The sequence below is a fragment of the Gallus gallus genome, chromosome 3 (genome assembly GCF_016699485.2).
Source record: "Gallus gallus isolate bGalGal1 chromosome 3, bGalGal1.mat.broiler.GRCg7b, whole genome shotgun sequence".
Taxonomy (NCBI): Eukaryota; Metazoa; Chordata; class Aves; order Galliformes; family Phasianidae; genus Gallus; species Gallus gallus.
Window position 1 is genome coordinate 6080644 of NC_052534.1, and position 22605 is coordinate 6103248.

General features: G+C 38.2%; 1 long non-coding RNA gene across 1 annotated transcript in view; it reads left to right on the top strand.

Moving 5' to 3' along the window:
• LOC112532120 overlaps positions 1-22605 on the top strand; it is a 183799-nt gene that overhangs the window by 40730 nt on the left and 120464 nt on the right. The window contains exon 3 of the long non-coding RNA XR_003074475.3: positions 8961-9742. This is a non-coding gene — a long non-coding RNA (uncharacterized LOC112532120). The remainder of the gene's footprint in view (positions 1-8960; positions 9743-22605) is intronic.

Consider the following 22605-nt stretch of genomic DNA (forward strand, 5'->3'; position numbering starts at 1 on the left):
CCACTTCTTGTTGTGCTTCCCCTACAGTGAGCCTGGCCTCAGTCAACTTGAAGGTAGGACATGAAGGGTACAAAGGGGGGATGGGATGGTGTGTAGAAACCATTAGGTTATGGCCTGAACCACTGATTGAGCACCTGGTGAATGGGGCTGGGCCAGCCCTGGAAGCACAGGTGCAAGCAATTCACTTGTGCAACGAGAAGGAGCAGGGCCTAGGTCCACCCCTCCCTAACCTCATTTAATGGCTAGCAGCGGACAGGGAAGCATTTTTACTTGGAGGTGCTTTCCTTTGGATGTTTCTGGAAAGCACTGATCCTTAGAAAAGGGTGAGCTATTGCTTCTTTATTACTGGTCTGTGATTAATATCTTTCTTCAGTGGCCCAAAAACTGGACAAAGGCAATGATATCTGCTGCCTCTTATTCTTACTGATGGTTCTAGAAAAAAAAGCTGCTCGTGAGTTAACTGCTGGCAGTGGAGGGCAGGAACAGGAAGTTTAATTTTTAGTTTTAATTCTGCTCGTGGTAACTTTTCATGCAGGAGGGGACTTCAGGTTGTGGGCTTGCTAGTGACTCTAGATCCATGCTGGTTTCATAGGTTGTGATCTTCTAACAACTTATTAGTTGGCAAATTTGCTTGTGGAAACGTAGATGTGATTAGCAAAGAACAAAATTCAGCATCCCACACCAAGAACCCTTGATTTTTATGCCTTTGCTGTTTAGCTAGCTGAATGCATAACTCTGCATTTTGCAGCATAAAAATTCTCCAGTAAGTGCATGGTTTGGAGCCATCCAGAGCCAACTGAGTAAGAAATCATCCATGTAATGCTGGGCATATGCTTAAAGCATCAAAGTCTGTTCAGGAAGCTAAATGGCCCATGAGCTTTGCTGAGTTTATTACTTCTTGAAAAGCAAAAAATTACTTGTCTCAGGAAGGAAATGCACTGTTCCCAAAAGCATCTGTAGTTTACTGGCAAAGAAGGATGACAAACCCAATTATGCTTGCTTCTTTCTCATTTTTCTTCAACAAGCGAAGTGCCCAACCACAATGCTAAACCATGTATTTATTTGGTTGCTTCAAAATGACACGTGACGGCAAGAAAAGTCAATTTGCAACCATTTATCAAGTCTGCTGTTGGAGTTAATAAACGCTATATGAGTTTTATATTCTCTTGCTGGCTTGTTTTGGAGAATTTGCCACCACTGATAAATCTGAAAGTTCAAGGGAAGAAGTTATGAAAGGGAATATGTAATCTCTTTACTGTAGCTGCTATTTCATTGCCTCAATTAATCTACATTTCTAAGATCATCAATTTATGGGAAGTTATTGGAGTGGCAATGTACAGTATATATAGCTGAAAGCTGAATTTTAATAAATGTGGGCTATTTAGTACATAGAGGCTGGCCTTTGAAATCCATCAAGGCTTGTCCAGCCTGTTCTGAATATTTTTAATAAATGTATGTATAATTAATGAAAAATGCTATCAGATCTTTTGCCCATGGGCTATCATCCTTATTTCTATCAGGAGCAGCAAACGTGAGGTTTGGGATAAAACTTCTGAATCTGTCTCTCCTCCCTTAGACTGGCTCTGTTTGCTCACTAACACGATTTCTATCTGCAAAATATAAGTTAAACTACTCTTTTCTGTACGTGAATAGTGTACATGCACTAGAAATATAATTATCTGTATAATGCATCTAGTTGTAGTGTCAGGAATGTGTTTCAGGTGTGCCTGGAAATTCTGATTTCTGTTTAAGGATGTTGAACTTTGCGAGCAGTTAAACAAGAAACAATCAAACCCTGTGTGAATTGTACTAGGGCTATTCTCATACCCAGAAGCAGGGGTGCAACAGTGATGTCGTGCACCCCCATCTTAATGCATTGTTGGTGGCAATTATAGCAACGCTGCTGGGCCTGGTCAGGCTTCCCTGCCCTAGCGGGCCTCAGACCTGGGCTCACAGCCTGTTCTCTCCTTCCAAACTCTGCATGGCAGTTGTTTTGTTTCTTTTCTTCTTTCTCTCTCTTTTTTTTTAAAAAAAAAAAACTTATTGCATTTTAAAAAAAGGCTCCCTTCTCAACCCTGAACAGCTGATAGAGTTCATCAGAAGTGAAGGAGAGTAGGAGGGGCAGGCCAAGGTACTTTACCATGAATCTCCCACTTGACTCCTACTTTTCTTCCAAATAGAAGTGTAGGATTGTGGAGTTCACCCGGCTTTGCTACTGCTCCACGCCCCCTCATGTGCTCTACTTCTTTAGCTTTATGAGCATCCACATGTAAAGCAATGTTTTATTCTTGTTCCGGTGCCTCAGCACATTGGAGGCTGAGGAACCCTTCTCAGATACTCTGTGGAAATCTGCTTGTGGCTGATAATATCTCTGCTCAATGCTTCTTTCTCTTAAACTTTTTTTTCCCCCTAATATTGTGGTGAGTCATTCTGTCAGCGGGCTAAAGGAAAGGCAGCATGCTGCTCTGCTCTGTGCAAGGTCACCTTCAGAGGGTCAAAGCACTGTCTACCCTGTGTTAAGTTGTTCTCCGAATTTTAAGATTGCTTGTTTATGATTTACCAGCTATTTACAAATCTCTATTAACCTGCAGAATAAGGTACAGATAGAACTGACTAGTTATAAAACCCAGCCTATTGTATCCCCAAGAAGAACATTAAGACAGTGTACCATGTTAGCTGCTCTACTCAATAAAATAAACTTTAATACTCCCAGTTTTTACTGAGAGTAGTGATTGCAAAGTCAGCCTTAGAGCTTGTTAAGCCCTTCAAGGATTCACAGTTTATAGGGAAAAAAAGATGACTTTCTTCTTGATAAAAATGAACTATTTCAGTCTCAGAAAGTGTTTCCTAATTAAAAAGTAAATCATGTTAAATGTTCACCATGATGAACTGTTAATAACTGGGAATTGCAATTTTATTGTTATAAGGTAATAAAATAATGAAGTGTTTGTGAGTGGGAAACCAAAAATACTCCTAAATTTCTGTTTTGGTAATAGTCTCTTAAATGTCTATAAGCATAGGCATTACTTCTGGGTCTGCTGTGGCTTAATGCTTTTATTATCCTGAGTGTCACATAGAAATAAAAAATTACTTTCCATCACATTTTAAATATTATTCCATAATAAACCTTGGCTATGCCATTAAATCTTTGAGAGCTATTAACTACTTTTACAGTAAAAGAATTTACATTTGAGCATACTGTAGCTGTTAGCTCAAGCACAGGGCATTCAGGAGTTGCTCATAGCTCCATAATAAAATATATTTGTCTCTTCTATCAGTATATTAGACATTAGGCAGTTTACAAATAAGGTGACAGTGCAGAGCTGTACCAGTACTGTGTGTACAGGTGTGATAGGACTGCTAGTATTTTACACGTTACTTTGTTCCAAGGAAATTTAGAGATCTGTTCAGAAGCACTTAGCCTAGGTGTTCAAATGCCAGAAGCTAGCCTTGTGTGTGTGTGTGTGTGAAGATCTAGGCAAATATGGAGATATGTAATGCAGATGAACTGGAGAAAAATAATTCTGCAGTGTTTTGTATGTTGGTACTATGAAAACCAAGCACAGAGTACATTTCCCTGAGCAGAGTGGGGAGATATAATTCATTCAGCTAAATGAGGTTTCAGATTCAGGGGACTTCCTGGTACAAATGATGCATGGCAGGGTAGATATCCAGTTCTCCTATTACACAAAATTGGGTTACTAAGAATCCAAATAAGTCCCCTGAGGACCATGTGTTTTATTTAAATGTGGACTTGTGTCCATCCCACATTTTTAAATAACTACTGCTTGCACTAATTATCAGAAATGATAATATTTCTTTCTGGGGGAAAAAGTTCTCTACTCCATTCTGGATTCTGCTGCAAAGTCATTGTGATCAATACTTGTGAGATTACAGGTGAGTTTTGGCAATAAAAGTTATGTCTCATACACTGGTCTGCAATGGAACTAGATTATGAAGAATGAAGTAAAACCTAGTCTGAGAGAAATGGAATGTAAAAATGTCCATAATTAGCAAGCACAACAGGGATAAGGGAAATTGGACACAAAAAACTGCTTTCTGTTCCAAATTTCTTTTTATTCAAGTTTGCTGCTGTGTGGTAGCCATTCTTTCAAGGGTGGATTTTCATTAGTGATGCCAAGAAATGTTACCACTAAAAAGTAACTTCTAGTGTCTCTCAAGCTCAAACCAATTTCTCAATGTTCTGAATTTGGTCAAAATAATCCCTTCCAGGGGCTACTCGTGGCTTGAGAGGAGTTAGGTTAAAAAACAAACAAACAAACAAAAGCCAGCAGAACTGAATCCTGCCCTATTAAGTGATAAGGATTTTCCAGATAGCAAGGACTTGGGAAAACACTCAGAAACAGAAAAAAGTAATGTCAGATGCAGTGTTCTGCTTGTGTAAACTTACATAGGCAAAATCAACTGAGAGGTGATGTGTTTCAGCTTTTCTGTTATGTAAAAAGGATTTTTTTCCTATTTGAAGGCAGTTGGATTTTTTCTTTTTTTGTCTGTCCTGCTTTTATTTTATAGCAGAGTAAGGAGAAAGTGTGCATCTGTGATGCAAGATAGTCACGGTATGATAAAGGGCTACTGAAGCTTCATGGTGTGTTCTTAAATCATTACAGTCCTAGGGATGTTTGAAGTAGACTCTTGGTCACGGTGGCCTTAGGGAAAAAGTGAGTGTTGGATGCAATTAGGCTATTTCCTGCTTAGTAGAATTACTGCCTCACTTTTACTGCAGCTTAATATTCAAGCAATCTTGGGGAGTGCTCACTGTGCGTGGGGGTGGGGAAGAGCTAATAGCGGAGTACTAATGGAAATGCACTGACCTCATTCATGCTTTCCCAGTGTTATCACTATGTTAGGGCAGCTTAAGCAAGGTGAGCTCTGCAAGACCCAGTAATCTTTCCTGCTGTTGTACCTGCCTGGATGTAAATCCTGTGGAGGATTCTCACCAGTGACAGCAAGGGTGGAAAAAGGGAGCTGGACAGCTTGGTACAGCTCCTGACAGCAGAGCTACTGCAGGGCAACAAATTGTGACTCCATCAAAAGTCTCAGTTGATGGTATCAATCCCAAAAGTATCATCCAAAACCAGCAATAATTTTAGTATTTTCCCATTTGTCAGAATGCAGCACTGTCTTTTCTCCAATCTCCTACCTGAATGGTGAGTAGCTTCCCTGTACCTTTTAAATGCTGCTGAGTTTGAAAAGAAACATCTCAGTTCTTGGTTTGGAAACTAGGTATCTGAAAACTCAAGGATTGCTGAACGTTATCTGTCAGCTTTTGCAGTAGCTAAGCTACATAATCTAAAGATAATAAATTATTCTTCTCATTTATACAGAAGTATCTCAGCATTCATTTTACGTGTTTGTTGCCCATTCAAATGCTATTGAGTGTTTTGTAGCTTAGGAGTGGCTGAGTAATGCTCAGTTGGGCACAATGGGTTTTGTTTCTTAGCTATGTGTCAGTAAGCAGAGTAAAATTTAAATTGGTTTCAGGATTAACAAGTTTCTAACTCTATTAATCAGATAAATATAGATGGTGGTGGTAACTACAATAGTTGATATTATATAAGCAGCTCTGCTTTGCTCTGCTGGTTTCTGATAGTTACAATAGCCTGACCCTTTACCCTTGAAGGATGAAATTTTCCACATCTCATCCTAATTTAATTTTACATTTAAATATCAATTTAAATATGAAAATTCACAATTTAAATGTGAGAAGTACTTCACAACAGTTTTGGAGAGAAGACGTGAACCCAAGTGCCAGTAAGAAATATCAGCGTAGTTGCTGGGTCCTCCTTTGTAGCAGTGTAACTGAGCTGATTATTGAAGAACTGAGTCTCAATGGAACTGGTTGAAAAAATCATGCTATTGTTCTTGGAGAACATCTATTCTTGTGCAGAATAATAAGCTTTTATTTATGGAGGACAAAGAAAAACAGTCTTCAAGCTTAAGCGTGAATTAACCATGCATTAACTGCTCAGATTCATGTCTGTTTTTTTATATGGGTTATTTGGGAAAAGTAACAAACATGATCTCTTACACTCTTATGTGATTGCATTTCCTGAAGGGCCAATTTAACCATTCTAATTTATGAATTAATTTATTTCTGAATTCTCAAGAAAGTAATTCTTTACCGAAAATGATATTTTTGGGAGGCTCTATGCCTTTCTTCTGGCAAACCTGAAGTATTCAAGCATCATTTTAATTATTATGATCAAACTACATTGCTGCTAGCTCTGATGCCTACCTAATGTAAAAAGGCTAAAAAAAAAAAACCCTCCGCTGAGATATTCTACATTTTTCTCACCTTGGTGCTCATGTTCCTCTAGTTAAGGAAGTGCTGAGTTCTCCAGTGGTATGAGTTCTGTTATAGTGAAGTGAAAAGACTACACGTGATATTGACATTTATGTTCTATCTCTTTCTGCTTCGTGTTTAATGTGCATTGACCCTCATGTATTTCTTTATATCTCTTACGTCTGTTTTTCTCTCTCTCTCTCTCTCTTTTTTAATTGCTTCGAAATAGGGAAATAGCACTGCTACTTTTCATCTCTGCCACTCCTCTGCCCTCCTATCAAACTCCCATCTTTGCTTTCAATCTACTTTGATTTAATCCTCAGTTAATCTTGTGTTACATTTTTTTCAAACAACATGAAAACCTACACAGTGAACACTACTTTATATCTATCTGCTTTTTTACTCCAGTAAACAACAAACTTTCTAGTCTTGTTACTATGTTTAAATGTGTTTCCTTATATCAGATGCAAAACACTTTTTCAGACTGTGATTCGATGGTTTTAGGTACTAATGATGAAGTGTGTGTACTTTTGATCTCATCTTTTTAAAGCTTCTGTGCTTGGAGTTTTAATCACTGGTCAGTACCAACACAGCTGGTGATTTATGATTAAAAAGGCAGTAAATTCTGCATTAAAATTCATTTGTACATAAAAACTCTTAAAACCATCCTCTTAAACTATTAGATGTGCCATTATTTGTAGAGAGAACCAGAGTGACAATAGAATAACTTATGCACGTCCAGTATACTCTTCATACATAAACTCTCAATATAATAGAAGCAAATCTAATAACAGCTGTAGTCATTTGAGTGAAGATAGTTTCTTGCATAAAGTGTACGTATCTATGTTTTAAGTGCTGACTACCTTTCAGTGTTTTTTGAATTTCCTTTTCTTGTTTTACTGGCTTAGAACATATGCTTCAGCTTGAATATTTGTTCAGGCTTAAATGTAAGTTGACAGAGCGTTTGTTCATGCTCACTACTGATAGAACGATTAGAATTCTCTAGGAAAACTCTTGCAATAAATAAATAACAAATTCAATGTTAGCATCATTTCCGAGGTGATTTCTTTTCAGTCATAGCCGTGCGACATGACATACACATAACAGGTAACTATAGAGTCACACTTTTCCTTCAGTTTTGATTTTCTTTTTTTTTTTTTTTGTTGACAGCATTTCTGCCCTCTTGCAAGATGATTAGGAATCTGGAAATGTTCTGGGTTCTTTTCTGGACAAATCTAGTAGTCTGGGAAATCCATGCATGTTTCAATATAATGAGTAAACATTCAATCCACAATGTGATATTTCTGCTCCATTTATCTTTCCAATTTCACTCTCCCATGCAGACTGGGTTTGTGTGTCTGGTATTTAAAACCAAAACACCTCACTGGGGGACATGAAGAGGAAGAAATGAAAAAATCTCATTACTGTTCTGTACAAACTATGTCAGCGAAGAGCTATGAATGACTCTTACTTTATCCTCTTCCTCAGAGCCTTAGAAATATACTGCAAACAAGAGGATAATCATATTTATTTATTTATTTTTGTGGTCAAGCTGGGGCATCAGGATCCAGTATTTCAAGTATTATCTGCCAAATTCTGCCACAAACTCTTGGCTGATTTTGATTACATCTTTTTTTTTTTTTAAACTTTTCATGGTCCCAAGTATTTATACAAATGAATATAATAATTTGGCTGATTATCTGTGACAATCTGTAGTTGAGAAGAACTCTGAAGCTAGGGAGTAAAAGCATTTTATGTAAACTCAAATTGCTTCAGGGACAGCTTATTACCGGACCTTTTCAGTGTAAATTTGAAGGTGTACATGCACAGCTATGTGAAGTGATTTATGGGTGGCCATAGTGATGTGACTGCTGATACTTATGAGATTGATGATAATACCTCATAGCTACTGTCTCATGTAATCCACATACGTGGGCTCAACTTTGTTGTTTTCAACTTATTTTATTCATGCAATTCATAAAAGAACTGGTTTTAACTTGTATTTTTATTTTGCCAAACAGTATTTAAATCTTACTTTCTGATCAGCATAATAACACAGCTGCTGCTTTGATTAAATATTAAGTATATAAAAAGAGAGTAGTTGTACCAAACTTGGAGTAAAATTTTCTAAATACTTCAAGTATTTAGTAATGAGATTTCAATATGTCATTTATGCCTGAGCATATGATAGAGTGATCCAATATGTTACAACAAGAAATAGCACTCTGATTTAAGTCACCACCTTTTGGTATTATCCTGTTGTTAATCACTGAAACAATTGGTAGTATTGTAAGAATGTCTAGGCCACAAAGCAGACAGAAGGGTTACTGCTGTGTACTTCCACTATTTGAATGTCTTGACTATCTGAGAGCAGTACCATGCATGAATCTATCTACTCTCAATTACTTTCTATTTTGTAACAGTCAGTTTTCTGATCAACTGTCTGTTCTATTTCAAAACAAGTGGCAGCGTATGAGAGGATTTTTGTGTAATCGCAACTATCTTGTCTGTGTCATTGTGCTTCTGATAGTAGTATCTTTCATGATCCATTTCAGCTAGGAGTTGGTACCACAGACATGACAAGCTACTGCTGGATAATCTGGTAGCAGTTATGGAAGTCTCCTGTGACAATTTTTTTTTTCCTTCTCCCTTCCAGGTGAATGTACATTTAAAATGCATGATTGATTATTTAAGGAATCTGTGAGACTTCTGGATTCTGTACACAGAATGAGAAAGTGGAAAAGCAACTATTTCATATACATCCCATTTTACCCTCCAGAGCTCTCCCATTGATTCAAGGAAAACTGATTGAAGAAAATGTACTCATTATGCATGGACAAAGCTTGTAGAAAGAAATAATAGGCTCTTGAACAGCTGAGAAGGAAGTTCTAACCTCAGAGTACCACGAGAGGTTTTTTGAGGCAACCTCATTATCCTTCTAAGGCTGGAACTGCAACCAGGAGTGTTGATCCTTTCATCTTGCAACATGTAAGCTATCAAGAGCTCTGCAAATACTTGAGACCAAACTGACCTTTGGCCTTGGAAAAGCCTGAGTTCTGGGCTTGCTTGATTGTGGAGAGATTGGAAATGTAGGAGAAAAGGAAACACTGGTTTGATAGGTCACTCTGTCATTTTACCTTCTGAAGATCACCTTGGAAAGAACAATCAAGCAAACAACTGGTCTGGGAGAAGCAAGTGCTAAAGCTGTGTACTTTTTAAACTGTGAGGAGAGAATTTATGTGAACTTTTATTTATTACTTATCACCTAAGTCTTGGAGGTGATTTGAAGCAGAAGGAAGAGGAAGGAAAAAAAATAGAAGAGGGATTATTTGAAGGTGATGGAGTTTCTGAACCTGATTAGAGAGCGTTCTCTTGCTGCCAACTCATACAGGATCTTTGTCTCCTTTGCTGTTTCAGAAGATGCTGTTCCAGAGACAGGTGAGTTTGCTTTTCTTTACTTCTCTGAGTCTGTAGCATTTCACAAGAACTTCAGAAGAAAGTGTGTGTTTGTGGTTGGAGGAAAGGTTTGTTCTGGTTTTTCCCTCAGCATATGAAGTTGTGCCTTTCTTAAAAAAAAAAAAAAAAAAAAAAAAAAGTGGCTAGTCTACTACAACGACTTAGTTCATGAGTGTCCTGAATGATGAAAACTTGGGAAGTGGTATAGCAAAACCAAATAATCACAGAGAGATCATAGTGAATATACAGGGTATTTCCACACTAGGAACAAAAATATTTGTTTGGCAGATGCTGAGGTGTTATTACCTGGTGGAGCTGTTGCAAGGCCCAGTTAATGGCACAGATTTTTAGAGAAAAATTTGTCACCTCAGTATCTTTCATACTGTTCTGTAGTGGGAATTTTTCATATGCCATGAAACTGTCTATTCTGTCAGCTTCAGTGTTCGAAAATCATTGCTTGCTGGAATCTTGGCTCTGCTTTCATTGGAAGCTGTGTTCTGTGCTTCAGATATGTTTAGATATTGCAGCCCCATGGAAAAGCATACTCTGTAATGAAGGCTTTGTTAAGGCTTGATTGTGTCTGGACTTTTTGTCCTGAAAATGAAATAAATATAGTACCTAAACAAAATGTCAATTAAATCAATTGTCCTCTGATAGTTTGGCTAGGGAAAAAAACCTTTTGCTGTGTATGTGTATGCAGATGTCAAAGATTTTTCTAAAATTTGGATGAATGAACCATAGGTGAGAATGGTTTGGTCTTTCAAAAGTAGATATTTTGACTGGGGCAGATACACTTCTTGTATTGCTAATCTCAGTACCCTGAGTTTCAGTGAGAAAGATGCTTTATTTAAAGTAGTGTTTAATAAAAAAAGATTATTTTCTCAGAGACAAAAAGCAAGGCTTTGTGAAAGACCTGTGATGTTGATCCAATTCCATTACTTTCAAGTTTTTTGATGCCTGCTGAAGTGTAATGTTGCCTTAGAAGCAAAAGGAAGGGACTTTTTCTCAGATTGTAAAGAAGTTGTGACATTTCTCAGATTCATAATAGCTTTTCAGAAGTTTCAGCATTAACTCTCTTATGCTATCATATATCTGAACTGAAAAAAACCCTTTGTTCCCTATAGCAATTATCTTAGGGTGGATCAGTCACTACAGTTCATGCATAACAGTTCTCTATTCTGAAGACTATGTTTAGCTTTGCTGCGCTGCTTCTGTTCAAAAACTTTGTGCCAGTCTTTCCTAAATTTTATTGGATTTTCACTCAAATTAATGGATATTGCACTAATGTAAACAATACTAATGCACTTAAAACACTTACAGAGGAGCTGATATTCCAGAAAAACTTTTGAGCAAGCAGAGAAATTAGACTGATATTTCACTCTTCCAGTAATAGAGGAGTGATTGTGCCATTTTATTGCATGTTCAGTAGCAATTATCTATACTGCTGAAAAGGAAAGTGGGGCGAAGTGTTCTACTCCAGGCTTTGATGGTAACTTCTAAGTTAGAGCATATTAACTAATGTTTGTATGTTCCTTTTCATGAGTGCGAACTCAGATGATGTGACAGTAAGACTAAAAAATGTGACTGGGGAATAAAGTGGTGTGATGAGATTCTATCTGTGAGAAAGCCAGCAGACATGGCTGTAAGGGTGTTCCCTAGATGGCCAACCAGTACAGCTTGGTTAACTTCTGAAGGCAGGAAGTGTGACGATCTGCTTACTGAAATACTTTCTTTAAAAAATGATCCTTTATTTCTTGTTTCATGAGAAAGAAACTTCTGTGGTAGAGACTTCAGTGCATGTGTATCAGAAAAACATATCATTTTTAATGGCTTTGGTATTTAGTACACCAAAGAATGAGTTGCAAGACTTTTGCATGCTTCCAAGGGAAACCTTAACGCGTGGAAGAATAATGTGGGGGAGAAAGTGTTGCTCCTTACTAGGGCAAATTGGGTGTTGTTTCTTTGGTATCATGAAGGTTTGTTGCTTGAGGCTTCAGAGCAGGGTCCAGAGGCATGTGAGCTAGTGGAGCAATTCATCCTGGTAGCAGCAAAGCAGCACACAGTTGCGTGAGGAGCTCTCTGCAGAGCTTATTGGGGTTGGGGTAGATTTCTATGGCTCTACTAATGCTGGTGCCTATGCTTAAATCCACTGCTTTGTGGGTGCAGAAGATTGCTGCAGTGTTAAGAGGTCAGATACTTGTTAATGCTGAGTTTAAATGGGAAGATTTCAAAGCTGTATTTGCTCTGGCAGAGTATAGAAGAGAGCACTGCAACCACTGCATGCTTTAGGTGGTGTCAGCTGTTGTATTCCATGAAGCCTGCAGAGATTTATGGATGTACCCCACAAAGAGTCCTTCATAGCAAAGTATTACTGATGCCAGTTGTCCTAATGAGAGGGTCAAAGTACTGTTATGAATCAGACACTGTCTGGAATCTTAGAAGGGAGGAAAACATAAATATTTCATCCAAGGTCAATATCATGTATCAGCTAAGCTGTGCATCAGTGATGCTTTGTTCTCAAACTTTTCACAAAAATATGAATAAAATTGAGAAGCTGTGTGATTGTGTATGGTAACTTAATCAAAGTCAGAAGGAGACTGAATAATTTCAGCATGAATTCAAACAAGATGACTTGGTATCATGTTGTCTCTTCAAATTAAGGGATTCCAAAGTGCTAAAAGGAAGGGGTAATGACATGGTTTTTAGAGTGATAGGATTTTTAAATAGTTAATTTTTCACTTGAAGGAATCGCGTCAGCCTCTGAAACAGAGCAGATGAGAGATGAGTATACATTAAAAACAGAATAGTGAATAAAGGATATTTTTTAGTATTGTACTTTGTCCCCAGTGTTGGGGAATTCAGTACATGGAGGAGAAAACTTGTGAAAAAATAGGTAACTTCAAGAAAAATAACTGAGAAAAGACTATAAATATATGAAAGAATGTGTTCTTTATAGAAAAGAAAGGAGGAATGATCAGTTTGAGATTTCAAGGACCTTAATGGCTCAGAAGGCTCTTCCCCTTGCTCTCAGAACAACCAAGCAACAAGTTTCAGGAAGAGTATACTTTACAGATTGTGATTTGATCATGCTGACAGTCATACTACAATAAAGGACGCATATTTAAGAGTAAATTTTCATGCTTCAAGGATAAGCCAAGTATCCAACTGCAGAGATTTCTAGAAGAAACCTTCCTTGAGAATAAGATTTTTTCTAATTATCTACTGCAAGGCTTCTTAAGGGATTTATTCTGTTAGATCACATGGAGGGTTTGTGCCATGCTCATATTTTCCTGCCCTCATGAGTAATAACTTGGTCACTAAATAGTGCAAAATCAGAGTCTGTGACTCCAAATATATTTCTACAGCCCACTGTCTTCAGTTTCTCTCTGAAGCACTTCTTGTTACCCCTAGGACAGTTGTCTAGGTGTAATGCTGACAGATACAGAAGTTCTTGTGATCTTGGTTTTGTTTCTTTTGACCTATCCTGAAAAGTGTAGTTTGGAGAAAACAACCGAAAGAAGCAGAAATCATACATTTTTCACCCAACTATTTCTGTGCAAACCTATACACTGGCTTTTGTGGCTGTTTGTATAACTAATCTTGGGACTGCTTTTGAGTTTGATGTACATCAAGAATTGCTTTGAAATGATTCAATTCAAATTAAAATGCAATCAGAACCCTGTGAGTCTTTTATTTATTTTGGTGTTTGTTGCAAGGGTAGTTATACGCAAGTAAAATTCTTTTTTCTCAAGGAGTACCTGATATTGTACTGTTTTATATTACAGTTGTTAAGGAGATTGTATAGGGTGTGTTTGACTTGAGTGGGATTTTTCTTTTAACAAGGGATTTTTCTTTTAACAAAGAAACAGTCTTCAGAATTAGTTCCCACGTTAATTCAAAATATTAGATATCAGCTCAAATTATGTCAAAAGTTTTCTGCCTTATAGCATTTTTGCAGGAGGTACAATAATTTCTCTTCTAGCTGTACGTAAGAAGTTACAGGTATCCTGAATTCTCTGTAGTTTGGCTGGCATTTGCTACTCTAAGCATCTACAGAAAATTCATTTTCTGTGCTTTGTTCCCTGTGTTGCCATTCCATCCCCATTTTTGCCCATTTCAACATTTACTTCAGTGTTATGCATTGAAGTAAAGAGTGATTTTTTTTTTTTTTCATAACTGATGAGTATGTAATAAAGTCAGGGGCATAACAAAAGAAGTTAAACCCTACATGATTATTTGAACTTCAAAGAAGATCCCCTCTAATTAACATGTTTATTTGTGCGTGTGTGTGTAGTGAGGGGGAATTTGACTACTACATGGGAAATGGGGGGAGAAATTATTCATTATGCAAAAGTACAAAAATACATCTTATGGTGACTGTTTCTTCATATGAAAGTGAACTTTAAGGTGCATTTAATTTTCCTCATCTCCTTTTGAGGTGCCGGTCTTTCTATATAAATCTGTCTAAAGTAAGCAGGGGGGCATAGTAACAGAATTTACAGGTGCTCACTGGACTTTATCGTGGTTTTAGAAAAGAGAAAGAACAAAGTGGTTTGATCTACTACTTGTAAATATTATCATTCACCTTGATCCTGTGCATGAAAGTTTTCTTTTTTTCTGGCCATTCTTTCTTTTAAATATGCACCTTCAATATAATCAAACAAGTCTGATATGATGGATAATTTTGATATGAATCCATAGTTCACATAAAAATCAAGTGTCTTATTAAATATGTATATGTTGATATGTTCTGAGGATGCAGTCGCTAATAGGCTAGATGCTCACATGTATCTTCCAGTGCTAAATTCATGAACTTCCCAGACTCTGATGATTAAGTCAAGAAAATGAAACTTGTCAGTCTTCCACTCTGAAGAAAATAGTTTAATTAACATTTACTTGATGAGAACATTTTGTATAGTATGCCCTGTGAACCGATCACTGTCAGCTAGAAATGCGTCCTTAAGATATGATTGGTTTCCAACAAGAATCTATTCTGCATCTTCGTTGTTTGGCTGTTTTTTCTGTATCTATGATACAACACATGTGGATATTGTACTTCATAAATAAGTTATGTACTCTGAAAGCATGCTGTAACTCCATTGTCTTTAAAATACTCTGAGTAACTCCTCTGGATGGATTGCATCACTTCTTGTTTTATCTTTTATCCTTGTTACCATTTGAAGCTGATACAGGTAAATCTTTTCCTCAGAACTGGGTGAAAGCCAGAGGTGAGATCTTCAGCTAGAATAGATCAGTGCAGCTTGTCTGGTTTCACAGGAAAATAAACTTGCCTTTGCCCTACTGATGATCTCACTTTCTGAGAACATTTTATTCTTGAAATGTACTTCAGCTGCCTTTCATAGCAGTGTTATTCTCCTGAGATGCCTGGAGAGTGGAGTCTGACAGGTCTGTAGCCTGCCTTCCAGCAAGCTAACAAATTCTCTCCACCCCACCCCTCACTAGGCAATATGATTATAATTTTTATTTTTTTCCTCTGCCTAAAGTAGGTTTGAATCACTTAATGTTTTAACGAATGGAGGCAGTAGTTCTATACTGATACAGAAGCCAGGCTGAAGTTTCACCTATAGGATTCCTCTACTGGGCCTAATGCGTAGCGTGCCCTTCTGAATGAATGTTCTTCACACAGCAGTAAAAGTACTGCTTGTGTTAGCTCAGAAATTCCCCCGAAAATACTTTGTTAGTAAATACAACAATACCTAATTTCCCTTTAAACTAAGAACATCAGATTCTTATTTAGTCCTTCATTGGGCAAGCTGCTGTAGACTCTGGTGTGAGTTGGACCATGATATACTGAATATAAATATACAAACCTGAACATACTTTCTTACAGCAGGGAGAAGGTACTGAAGATAGTGCATCAAGAATGTGCAAGGCATGTGACTGAGTAGGTGTTTTGTGTGTGAAGAAACAGGGCAAGTGTTGTGCTACTCAAAATGAAATCTATTTGTAGGATGAGCTGGATTTTTTTTATCTGATGGTAGAATGAGACTTTCCTGAACAGGTTTTGGGAACAGTTATTTTCATCACAAAAGCTATGATCTCGAGATCATATACATCTGTGATTAAACAATGTGATCTGAGGAGCAGGCACATAATGGAAAATACTGAATATTGTGGAAACTTTCAGTTGGCAATTCTGCAGGGCAATTTGTGGCCACTTGGGATGCTAATGTTGCTTTTTACAGGCTGGTAACCAAGATCAAATATGAATATGTGTGGTGTCCACTATATAACTTGTTTCCAAACACTACTGAGTGTCTTCATTTTAATAATGTTGCTCAAGATCTGCATTAGTTCCTGATGCAATTAATTGGAGAGAAATTCTCAAGCCATGCTGAATTTGTATGTGTACAGGGAGAAAAATTGGACTGCTGGTATCTATTGCTGATATTTATCAAGGAAGGTTGTTTTTTTTATTGACACACCAGGAGTTGCTATGGAAGAAACGTGAGAGAAGAGAGGCAGCTTCAAAGAAGATGTTTTTGTGACAGATTGATGAGCTTACTCAATGCAGTTCCACTTTCTGACTGGATGTGAGCTAGGAAATGTTTGTCCATTTCCTTATTTGATCATTTAGGTTTATCACCTTCCAGAGAGCAAGAGACATATTCCTAGCCATAGAGCACAGCAGATTTACAGTTTGTGGTAAAATGACACTATGGAAAAATAATGAGTCACTGACTGAAGAAAGAATGAAGCCTTTTCAAAAAAGGCTGTGGAACCTGCTGAATTGGAACAGTGTATTATTCCAATACAAATGTTGAAGTCTGTTGTAATCTTGGAGTGCTGTGCTTGATGCATGATGCTATTTCAAAGAGTGCTGCTGCTTTTTTTTTTTAATAAATCAAATGGAAATGCATTTATGTGCTTCTCAGATTCAGAGGCTGCTAGCAAGTGTCCAGAACAAGTGGGAGGCTGTATGGCATTGTGCTCATGGGATTAAGGATCATCTTAGTAATGTTTAGTTAAATCTGCTACCTGTTGGATATATCCAAGTTCACTTCCCACAGCTTTGTCAGACCTTTTGATAGTGAGGCAGTAGAAAGAAACAGTTCAGATATTCTAAGGACTTCTTAGAGTTGGTGTAATCACTGTGGACATTTGCCTTTTGGTCAGAAGAGCTTCCAGTGCCAAAGAAGAAAGCTTGTTTGCTGGCTTTATGTTTAAGCAATTAATACACAATTTGTGTTTGATTTAGGAAACCTTGTGGTGAGTCTATTTTGGAAAATAGCGACTGTGTACAGGAAAAGTTGAGATGAGTGTGTATTTTATGCTCTTCCTTGCATAGATGTTTTTCCCTTTCATTCTGAAGCAGCATACACAAAACAAAGAATCTTTAAAGCAGAACATTTAACTTAGTACATTGTATATAGTTTGTTTTCTATGACCTTTCCCCTGGAGGAAAAGCCCTAAGATGGACAAGAGTGATCTATGTGACAGGAATCCTACAGTCTGCACGAAAATGTGTTTTCCAGGCTGCTCATGGTATTGTTCACTAAGCAAAGCATGACATTGGGTTCTGTTGCTGCACTTTTCAAGCCATTTGACTGCTGCTTCTACAACCTGAGATGATGAAAAAGCTATAAAGGAGGTACCAGCTGAGATAAGAGCAGGCAAGCTTTCTTACTGCAGTTGAGAACAGGTCTGACAGCAGTGCAGAAGTCCCTCTTTGAGAGAGGGCTGATCTGTTTGCTGGGTTGCCGGAGACAACCTGATCAGGCTGTTGGTTGTAGATGAGAAATTCAGCTTGCTCTCACATGGCCTCATTAGACTGCTGTGTGGCAGACTGTTAGATAGCTATATTCTGTCAAGCATAACCAGTAAGAATATTAAGTAGGTGGTGATCTTCCTTAGAAGTAAGGACAAGATTTTAAAAAGAAATGATCAGAAGACTATGTGTGTGTTTTTTCTTCTCCAAATGCTTCTCTTGTTAGTAACTTTGCTCTTTTGCACCTCCTGCAATCCTTTTTGTGGCTGCTGATTTTTGCCCCGATGCTACTGTGATGTGTCACAGTAGAAACTAATTTTTAATTGTGGTTGTGTATGTTTGTTGAAATGCATAGCAGTGCTTGAATGGTACAAAACACCATAGTAGGCAATTTGAAGGCCTCATAGAGGCAGGAGGAAACTCATCTTGGTATGAATTTGGTGGGTTAATTGAGAAGAATAGTGAAATGGTTCAGCTAATCTGATTTTGATACGAAGGTACTGTAAACAAGTAGCAAATAGACACAATGTGAGTGGATCAGCCTGACTGCTTCAGTTTCATAACTGGAGAAAGTGACTGCTTATCCTCCTAATATCATAGAATAACAGAATTATCAGGGAACACCGAGCCCAACTCCTGACGCCATAAAGGGCAATGTAAGAGTTAAACCATGTATCTAAGTGCATTTCCCAAAAGTTTCTTGAACCCTGACACACTTGTGGCCACGACTGCTTCCCTGGGGAGTTTGTTCCAGTGCTTGACCACTTTTTCAGTGACAAACCTTTTTCTAGTATACAATGTGAACTTCCCATAGTGAAGCTTTAAGCCATGATGGTGAGAACTTTGGGCCGTGTCCTTTTTGTTGTACCTCTGAGAGAGCCCCATTCACCTGGCTTTGTGGAAAAATGAACCATTGGAATAGAAGGTAAGAGTCTTTATATTCTAATTAGACAAGTGTGAGTTTCCCTTGCCTTTGTGCAGACCGTGCTGTTGCCTTCTCCCTACAGGGAGACATGCAGAGCTGTTGGAAAGAAATAGCAGATGGCATTGTTAGGGTAAGAAACAACAGCATGGATAAGGAGGAGGAGGTCAGGCCCTGCAGCAGTAGGTGACCCAGACATGAATGAGGGGAAGAGCACAGGCAGGCTAGCAGACATTTACCTCAAATACCAAGCAGTGAAAAATGTGGAAAAGAAGCTCACTCATGATTTCCAGAAAAAGCTTCCTTGTTGTTAGGCCTGACAACCTTTTGTATTGGTAAAGTAGGGACTCATTTTAGGCACAGCATGATTCTGGGCTGGAACCTCATTTCTCTGCTGCCTTCTCTGATGGTAGCCATGGGGATGTGCACTGACCCATCCCTATCTGCATGGACTGGCTAGTAGCCCAGCCCCATCACACTGCACAGGCCTCAGCTACCAAGGGCAGGCCACCAGCCGAAGATGGCGGTTGATGGCTCTGCGTCAGCCCTGTACCTGTGTGTTGACAATGTTCTCTGATTTATCACTTCTGTGTAAGGTAAGGCAGCTGCAGACCTCTAATAGAGGGAGGAATTAAATAGTACTGATTAAAAAAAGTAACTTTGCACTTTTAGACACCCTTGAACTCTTGAGCTCTTTTGCAGTCTAACAGTGAAGCAGAGAATGTTACTCATTTTTCAAAGAAGGTTTGACTACAAAAAGCTCGAGACTTCCTGAAGCAGTGGATTTTGGCAAGCAACAGAAGATGAGGAGTTCAACCAGGTTAGCCTAAACCAATTGTATCAAACTTCTGAATCCCAATTATAACCAGCAAGTGGGTCACTACAGCGGATATGGTTTAATTTGTCTAAAAGCTGTGTCATTCTCCCTCAGAACGTAAAGGCAAGGAGTACAGGTATTATTCAGCTCCTGAAGCATTAGCGTAAGCCTTTCTGAATCTTAAAAGCACCAGAAAAGTGTTTTTCTGCTTAAGCTAGTCCCTTGGACCAGAAGAATACATTTGTAGTCTTTATAAAGCTCTTATATTTGAAGTAAGGAGTAGGTATCTGTGATCTTTCCTCTGGTCAATACCACTAATGCTGTCTATAAGAGAACTAGTGAAGTATTGCTTTAGTCTTTGCTCTGATTTCCTCCCCTTTTTGTTTTCTTTTATACACCTGGGTGCAAAATGCTAAAAATCAGTTTTCTGGAATCATCTGATCCATTGTACAGAACTAGTTACTGTTACAATCTAGCTCTAACAACAACAGCACAACAACAACAAAAATTCACAAGTTGTAGCTTTTTAGAATGAGAAGAAAGTGACTTAGGAGATAACTCTCATTACTAAAATGCCTTTTGTTTGAAAATATCCTAGAGAGAAGAAGAAAGTGTGTGTGGAAGGAAGAAGCCTGCTAACATGAACTAATATGTGGTGCTTTTAGGGATGGCTGCTTTTTCTCTGTATGCATGTACATGGATTGAAGTAGAAAGTGAGTCTAGACTGGCAAATTATGATTAAATAAAGTGCCCTTTTTGTTATTTCCAAGGGAAGATTTCATTACTCTATTGATTTACAGTGATTAGTGTTTTCTTTCTCTTCTTTTTCTTTTCTGGAGGCTGCCTTGTCAGAAGAGTGGTCATTCACAGCCTCTTATTGATTCTAACCAGGACTGAAAGGTGATTGAGTGCTGTGATTCTCTGTCCTGTTGTTTTCTCCTTGTACTCTGGTGGAAAAACAATTAGAAGTGTTCCTGTTCCCAAGAATGATACCTCCTTATATACATTTATTCTCTAAAATTACTGCTATGGATGGCAATGGAAAAGCCAACGACCACTTGACAGCCCAGTGTAAGATTAATACTCATCATTTTATGATATAACAGCTGTAAGCACTGAGGTAGTTCGGAACAACACTGAAGCATTAATTTCATCTGTAAAACTGAAGATATATTGGAATACAGATTTAAGATTTGGCTGCACTGTAGTTCATGGTAACCAAGTATTTAGAAATAAGCCTAATTAGTTGACCATTGAGAATCTGTTACTGTTTCATACTATCCTGTCACTGTGAGAATGACACTACGGATGTGGTTTGTTCCTTGTTTTGCTCCATACTACACATTTTAGTTCATAATTAGGATTTGTCTTTGCTTAAATATAGATTAAGATTACGTAGCATTGCTAGCACTGGTTTTATCAATTGTGTTAGCATTTTAGTGAACAAGAATGGCTTTGCTTCGCACAAGTGTGCTTCTCTCACTGATGAAACAAATGAGTGAAAAACACCCTTAGTAGGTTAATAAGGGAAATAAAGGGGGATGCTGGAAAAAAATGTGGAATTTGAATCGCTTTGAAATAGAAGTTCAAAACCTTCTAAGCTGCTGTTATAGTCCAGGTGCACTGGTCAGGAGGGCTTAGTGCTGCTGCCACTCTTGGGTCACAAGCACCAGGGTCTTCTGCCTTCTTCTGCCTCTGGCTCCAAGCACACTCTTTCCTAAATGGCTGTTTTTGTCTGTGGGAAGCTGTGGGCTCAATGGCTGTTAAGCACTAACTTTTTATCATTAGGATACCCTTGTAATGCAGCAAGGAGGAGCTCCCCTGCTTTTTTGGTCTCCCATGTTGCTCCTTGGTCTCTGGGAAATATTCCTCAGGAGGGACAGTCTGCTACATCTCACTGGCTTCACATTTGAATTTCTCACTTGAAAGGAGTACAAGGTCTTCTACAGAGATGAAAAAGCAATAACAATGCCTCCTAATTCTTTTAATCAGTTTTTTTTTTCTATTTCCAAGGTAAATAGCTGCCAGAACCCAAATAACTGGAAAGTAGTATATATGTACACTAGATCCTACAGCTCCATAGTAGCTTGAATGATCTTCCCATGTATGAGTCAGATAGTGAAGGTAACTTGATTTTCAGGAAAGCCTAGACTCCTGGAAGTGTCCTTTTGTTTGCCTTAAACTTGTACATAGAAAATGTTCCTAATCTCTTCTCTCTGCTTGCGGTAGGCTAGGTTTTTGTCTTGGGCCTTCAAAAAAAACCAACAAAAAAAAAACTCTTTGTTTCCACCTGTATGAGGGGAAGAAGCTGAAATTGTACTGGTGTGCATACTTACATGTGAAATGTGGGAAATGCTAGCACTTGACCTTCTGTGTTTTACAGTAAAGAAATCTGAACATGCCATTCCAGCTGGATGAAGAAAAATATTTGTTGTCTTTCTGTCATCCCCCCCCTACTTATGTTTGTTTACTCTGTCATGACTGTTTTCATTCTGGCAGATAAGTTTTTATAGATCAGGTTTGCCTGAACGCTGATGCTGACAGTTTTATTGCACAGAAACTGTGCTGGTGCCCTTGTCATAAATTATAGCTGCTAATTTGGAGAGTTAAATTACAGGTATGTCTTATGAATTGCCTTGTACATTTAAAGGGCAATATAAATATCTGCTATGGATTTTAATAGGCAGTGAGGTACTGACAACTGTTTACTGCTGTTGGTATGTTAAATTTTTTTTTACTGCTATTAAATATAGCGCTGAGCATCGTGGCTCCTGTCAGTTGTTAGAAGGAATGACAGCATCACCACCAGTGCAGCTGTCTAGCTGGGAGTGTACTGTTGTCTCCCTTGAGGAAGGGGGCATTTATGAGAAGACAAGGCATACTGCAGACAGCAGTAATGTTCTTCTAGCTGTCAGGAGCTGACATCTCCTAGAACAATTGCAACAGCAGAAGAGCTCAGTACTAAATAAAATTTTAGTAAACCAAGGAGACTTTCTCCCTTGAAAATTGCTGTCCAGATCCAGCCCTGGATGGTGACCTGGTGTATGTACTGAGTCTGAGTTGGGTGACTATTGTGGCAGCCACAAGTTTGGCTTGGTGCCTTGCTCTAAGCTAAAGGTTGGACTTCTTGCCATGTGTTTCACTGCAAGTGATGCTGTTTAGTGTCCTGCAGGACAGAGTAGATGGCAGAGGGGCAATATGTAGGTTAAATAGGAGATATTATAGGGTTCTGTGCTTCATTAAAAGAAGAAATTTCTGGGGTTTCCAGGCTTAGAACATTGATGTTAACAGCAGGGCACTAGTAGGTAGAAAGACTTGGTAACAAAATCTGAGATTGGTCAGAAGAGAGGCTGCTGAGTACTGATCTGTTGTGAAAA